The sequence below is a fragment of the Rhamphochromis longiceps genome, linkage group LG11 (genome assembly GCF_057381845.1).
Source record: "Rhamphochromis longiceps isolate RC_006_pf linkage group LG11, R_longiceps_female_GT1.1, whole genome shotgun sequence".
Taxonomy (NCBI): Eukaryota; Metazoa; Chordata; class Actinopteri; order Cichliformes; family Cichlidae; genus Rhamphochromis; species Rhamphochromis longiceps.
The window spans coordinates 15,206,174-15,212,293 of record NC_140567.1 but is presented as its reverse complement, the minus strand read 5'-3'; positions in this window follow the sequence as shown (position 1 = coordinate 15,212,293).

The following is a 6,120-nucleotide window of genomic DNA, read 5'->3' as shown; positions in this document are numbered from 1 at the left end:
CTCTGGTGCCAGCTCCATTTACATTCCATGTGACAAACCTCAGCATGCCCTTAATTGTGCGTGTATGTTTAATGATGTATGCTGGGTGTTTCGTTTAGACAGGTGGAGAGAATATGGAAACATCCCTTGTTTGTAAATAGAAAGAGAAAAAGAAGTGTGGTGAGAGACTCCATAAGTCTGACTATGTGTGTGAATATTCACTAATATGAACAAGCGTGGCTTGCTTATGTGTCCTGCAAGTCTGTGCGTGCTGTGAGGCTGTTGTGAATGTGCTGCCGTTGAGCTGATGTGTTTGCGTGATCGTGTTGTGAAAATATGGAGAAATAGAGGGTGTTGTTTGTAGGTGAGTGGGGGAGTAGGTGACCACAGCAGTGAAAGACAAGAGAAAGAAAGAAACCACATGAACTGTGAGCGACAACAAAAAAAAGGAAACGAAACGGAAACATTCCAATTAAAGCAATGACGGAGGGTGACGGTGTTATATCTGCTATGACATCCTACTGATATTACTAGGTTAAACACATTTTAAAGGAGAAAGTGTGAATGAATAAGAAAAGAGTGTAGCAGGTTCTTATCTGGAGTGCAGTCCAGATAAGAACCCCTGTGAATGCCTCTCTTATAAATTTTAAGAGAGGCATTCACACATGTTGATGCTGCTTTGTTAATGCACAAAACCATGCTTCAGTGAAATTCAGCAGAATGCCTCTTATGTCGAAATATCGCCGAATACTAATCTAATCATTGTGTCAAGGTCCAAGTACACGTGGGACTCAAACACAGGGCTGAGAGTCAGAGAAAAGTGCATTTATTTACAATGATGCCATTTCTCATCCAGACGTTCACTTCAGAGTAAAAGACAGCTCAGTCCTCAGTGACAGTGAGTCCTCCAAGCGAAACCTGAGCACAGGGGAAAACAGCTTAATACCCCCTTCACAAGTTAGTGGCAGCATAAAGGCAACGAGCTCGGCAGCAGTGACCATGCAACAATCTAGCAAAGGAAGCAGAACCGCTTCCTTATGAAGCGGCTCTAATGAGGTCATCAGCGGTAGGTGTGGGATCATCAACAGGTGTGTGGAAACAAGAAGGGGGGGACCAGGGCCACGTCCCGTCAATGCAACAAAACCGGCACACCTGTAAACACAAACTGAGACACACAAACATACTTGTGAATGTGGGAGGAGAGCCCAACAGAATGTGGCAGGTACACAGCAAAGACTGAGCGACCATGACACACTGTGACTTTTAAGAAACAGTGCATTTACTTTCTGTAGCTTTCCTTATTTTTTAACCTCTTCTCTTCCATATGTTGCATATGTTTCTGGAGCAAGTGCCAACTTTGAGCGAGGGAATTACATTGAGATTTCTTGATGCCAAGACAAACAGCGGCGTGTACAGACACATGTCAAGTCCTGTAGAGGGAAAATGTAAGTATTCGGTTATGATGTAATGGTATTCCCTCTCTACAGACCAAGTTTAAATAAATTCATTTCTTTGAAGCTACACAATGGAAACAGGCTGTATACCATTCTGTTTATATTAAATGCACATGAAGTGTGTTTCCAGTGAAATTAATTAACACCAGCATTAATAAGACTTTAATAGCTGAAGCTGTTACACTGAACAGAACTCGAGTGAATTTATTCTGAATCACTCCCGCTAATTCCTTGTCAGTAAGTCTGTAAGAAATGAGTCACTGACGAATGATCATTGTTCGGAATAAAAAAAGAAAATCAGTCATCATTAAATATTTCATCCATTTCTCAGCACTCATCACAATAACGATGCCTTTATGTTCAAACATCCAGTTGTCATTACCCCTGGGAAAGTGCAGAAAGCAAATTTAAAGAAACACTTGCAGCTGTGGGGATGAAACAGCTGTATAACATACAGCTTTCTCTTCTTCTACTTCTTCTTCTTGAAGTGGCAACAAAAATAGGCTACAGCATAAAGCGTATTAAAAGTCAAAATGAAACCGACATTAAAGGGATATCTCAAGATTTATTTTGAGGTTAAACCCAGACGTATGGTTGAATAGAACTAGCTTGCAAGCTGTAATGTCTTTCCTCACCAGGAGGCAAAACTCATTTGGAAAACTGGTGATAAATGCAATTCCTGTCAATGCAGATCATGTAAACATGTTAGGAAGGAGGATTTCAGACCATCCAACAAGTGCTTTGCTTTGAGCATAAATGTGTCTTTGTTACCACACTAATTACTGAGCAGGTCAGTAGTTTCTCAGTCTTTGATAAATGTGCGGCAAAGACATGAAAAGATTAGCACTATTAGAGATATGAATATTATTATCTGTCTGCCTAGGATTTATCTTAACAAGGATATTCCACAATTTCAGTAGATAATTGTCAGCACTTAGCCACCCACTTGGCTTTCCCACAATCCTGGAGAATCAGGATTGCCTCTCCTGATTCGGTTTCTTGGCAAAATCAGAGTATAATTCACCACAATCTGTAGCTCATTGGAGTTTTATGACTAGTTGAGTGCAACCGCAATCATAGATCTATGTTTTCAGACCAATCTTGCCTTTATATTCCTTGGACGTGCTGACAGTCTCTCTCCTGACCAAGTTATAAAAGGACTCAAGAACAGCTAGAACTCCGCTGATGATAATAATGCACAAAGCATTTGCTGGTAGTCTGCATCCAAACCAAAGCTACATAAAATGGTTAAGCTAATGGATCATTATGCCTCAAAGCAAATATACCAGCGCTTCAGTTTGGTGAGAGCTGACATGTGCTGTGACACTCAAATCTTATAATGCGCTTCAGCAGTATTTTATATCCAGCAGGAAAGAAACGCTTATTTTTCATCTGCTCATATGTGTCCTTGGGTTTTGCATATATGTCACACTTTTACACACTTTTTGTACACTGTCAAACAAATTCTAATGATAGACAAAGATAACCCGTGTAAACACATAATGCAGTTTTTTAATGGCAGTCTGATTAATTAAGAGAAAAAAGCTATCCCTGTGTGAAAGAGTAATTGCCCCCTAAATATAATAATTTGTTGTTCCACCACTGGCAGCAAGAACTTCAATCAAGCGCTTGTGATAACTGGGAATGAGTCATTTATATTGTTGTGGTCGCACATTAATTATAGCAAGTTCTTCAGTTCCTGAAGTAGCAATGCAGGGACCACGCCTCCAAACACGCTCCTTCTGGTTCTCATCTATATAGGTTCCCCCAGTTCTGCAAGCTGTTCATTCTCGTTTAGTTCACCACCCTCCCTCTCTCCCCTATTAAATTCTTTAACTTCTTCACTTCTATTTAGTGCACGGGGATCTGCCAAGCCCGGGAGCCGTCGCCAGTCCCCTTCGAGGCCTTCCCCAAACCGCAGCTCAATTCATGTCCTAGCATTCACCTTTACCTACTAAAACCCTGTCAAACCTAAAACGAGGACGTGGGCCCGGCTATGTTAATAATTCTGTTTCTGAGTTGTTTCTTTGGATCTTGGTATGATGTGTTGCTTTTTGAGATCTTGTAGCATACTTCAATTTGTTTAAATGATTTCTTAATCCCAGGCCTGGGTGCAACTAATAACACTGAACTATGTTTTTCTAAAAGTGTGGTTGATTAATTCATGATTTAACAAGAGGGGTGGGCTGGGCTATTACTTTTTCCACACAGGGCCAGATAGGTTTGGATATTTTTTTCCCCTTAATTAATGAAATCATCATGAAAAATATGCAAAAATTTATATTTTATTTGTTCATTAGAATGCACAGGAAAAGTAAACATTTGTAGCTGCTGTTTATGTTCAGATATTTAAAGAAACATTGCCCTGTCTGATGAGGCAGTAACATTTCAGTCATTAATCAGTTGTTGGGTTTGGACATCCATAGTGTGAATATCATGTGGGAAACAATCCCATGATGCACTGTGCGTTCCATCAAGGTGGAGACTTGTTGCTGAATACTTCAGCATGTTGGACTGCTCTCCACATAGGACAGAATGATAGATTAATGTGTTAAACAGGACCTGTATAGGTCCAGATGTGATGTGAGGCACCTGAAATTGTAGCTTCACTTAGATGCATACCTGCATCAGGACGTAATGCATATACTGTGTATCTCACGGCAAAGTGCTGACCTTTCTTTTTGTATAGTGTACGGGTTTGGTAGTGCACTATAACAACAACTGACAGATACATCACAGAAGAATCCAGTGTCGATGACCCATTCCTTCTGCTGAGAAAAAACTTTTGAGAAAAGGTTCAATGTCACAGGAAAATTCAATTTACATAAGCAGTTACACAGCATGGGGCTTTTGCAGGTGTGGAAGTAGATGGCTGTGAGGCAAGCATTCATGCTAGCTACTGTAGCAGACTGGAAGAAATCCAAGTGACCCAAACTGAACACCCCTTACAGCCACAACATTTGTGAGATACTGTGTGTTTGTGATCAACTGCATTTGGAAAATTCCCAAACTAAGCGAAACGTCTAGCTTACCATAACTTGGAGCTTGTATTGATGACTTCACCAAACATCTGTTGCTTTCAGTAACCTCCTTTCTCTTGACATCTTGTGTTGACTTCAGTATAGACAGTGTGGGGTGTAACATCTTTTCTTTCTTTTTTTCTCTTGTGACAAAAATAGAAATAAAAGAAGAAAATCCCCAATACATCTGCAAAATCTCCACTCCTTGGCATGTAGGTGTGTGCTTGAGGACTGTATCTGTCACAGTCCTCCAGTCGACCAGCCATTTCTGTTTTGTTTTGGTCCTGTTGTTCGCAGCCTGTCTTCTGTCTCTCCTTTTCCTCTCTGTGCATTTGTTTGTGTGTATGTGTGTGTTGGTGTTCTTGTGTATATGCAACACTAGGCCTGGAGCATTTAACCCCTGTGAAGCCAGCCACACCTGCTGTCATACTCACCGGCTGCTGATGAGTCTCATCACAGGCACACTATTTAAGAAAGCGGCTTAGCTTCAGTCATTGCTGGATTGTTGAGTGACACAGTCAGTAAATTCCTTGCTTGCTGAGGTGAAAGAGTGCTTGTCCTTTGTTGTGGAGAACTGAACTAATTATCTTGTCTTGTTTTGCCAGGAAACCAACCAACATTTTTGCAAGTTGTTGCTTGTTTTTTTCTCTATAAAAAAAAATCACTGTCACTTCTAAGGAAGTCCTGCTTTTGGGTCTTGTTTTTCCCACAAGCCTAACAGTATCCAACGCTTCAGCTGTGCAAAAGACCATGGTAAAGTCAGCCAGCATGATGGTAAAGATACCCTTCCTCTCACCTTATGATAGCTGGGATAGACTTCAGCCTCCCACGACCCTGACAAGGATAAGTGGAAGAGAATGGATGGATATAAATAAATCTGGACTTGGATTTGGAAGTATTCCTATCATTGTACAACAAGGTAATTATAAGTTTCCATCAGCTGCTCAGACGCTGCACTTTACATTTTGAACATGCACCTGCAAGCTAGGAGAAGCACCATCACATTAGTGGTGAGAACTGTTAATGAGTAGTTGGGTACTAGTGCTACAGCTCTGACACAGCAATGGCTAACTTTTAGCTAAATTGTCCTTCTGAAAAATTAACAAGCTTGTTGGTGGTATGTGGTGGAGGAGAGAGGTCGATACACACAGAAGTAACTGTCTGGAGACACAGAACAATATAACCAACATGCGTAACAGTATTCTTATGAGGTACTCTTTGCAGTTATTAATGCTGTAAAATTACTGTAAAGGTTTGCATTAGCCAACCCCTGAACACAATGTAAATGCACAACTGGGTAATTCAACCTACAGGGTGACTGATTCAATTAAATATACAAATTTTAACACTGAACCAAAATAGCTCCAGTCAAGGAAGCGATTTTAATCAAGTGGCTTTTGTTTGTGTCCCTTATGTTCTGTTACACGATATTTACTTTCATTCATTTCAATGACACATAAACACAAACCATTTATCCCACAAAATGCATCCAGTAGCCCAAAGAAACATCTGAGTCATTCTTAAACTGGCCTCCACCCAAAAGACCAGTGCTATTTTCAGTTATTTCTCATGATGTACATGGACACACACACAGCTAGCATCAATACACAAAGTCCCAGACACACCACCGTGGATGTGTGGTGGTGCACAATCTTATCTGTAGACGT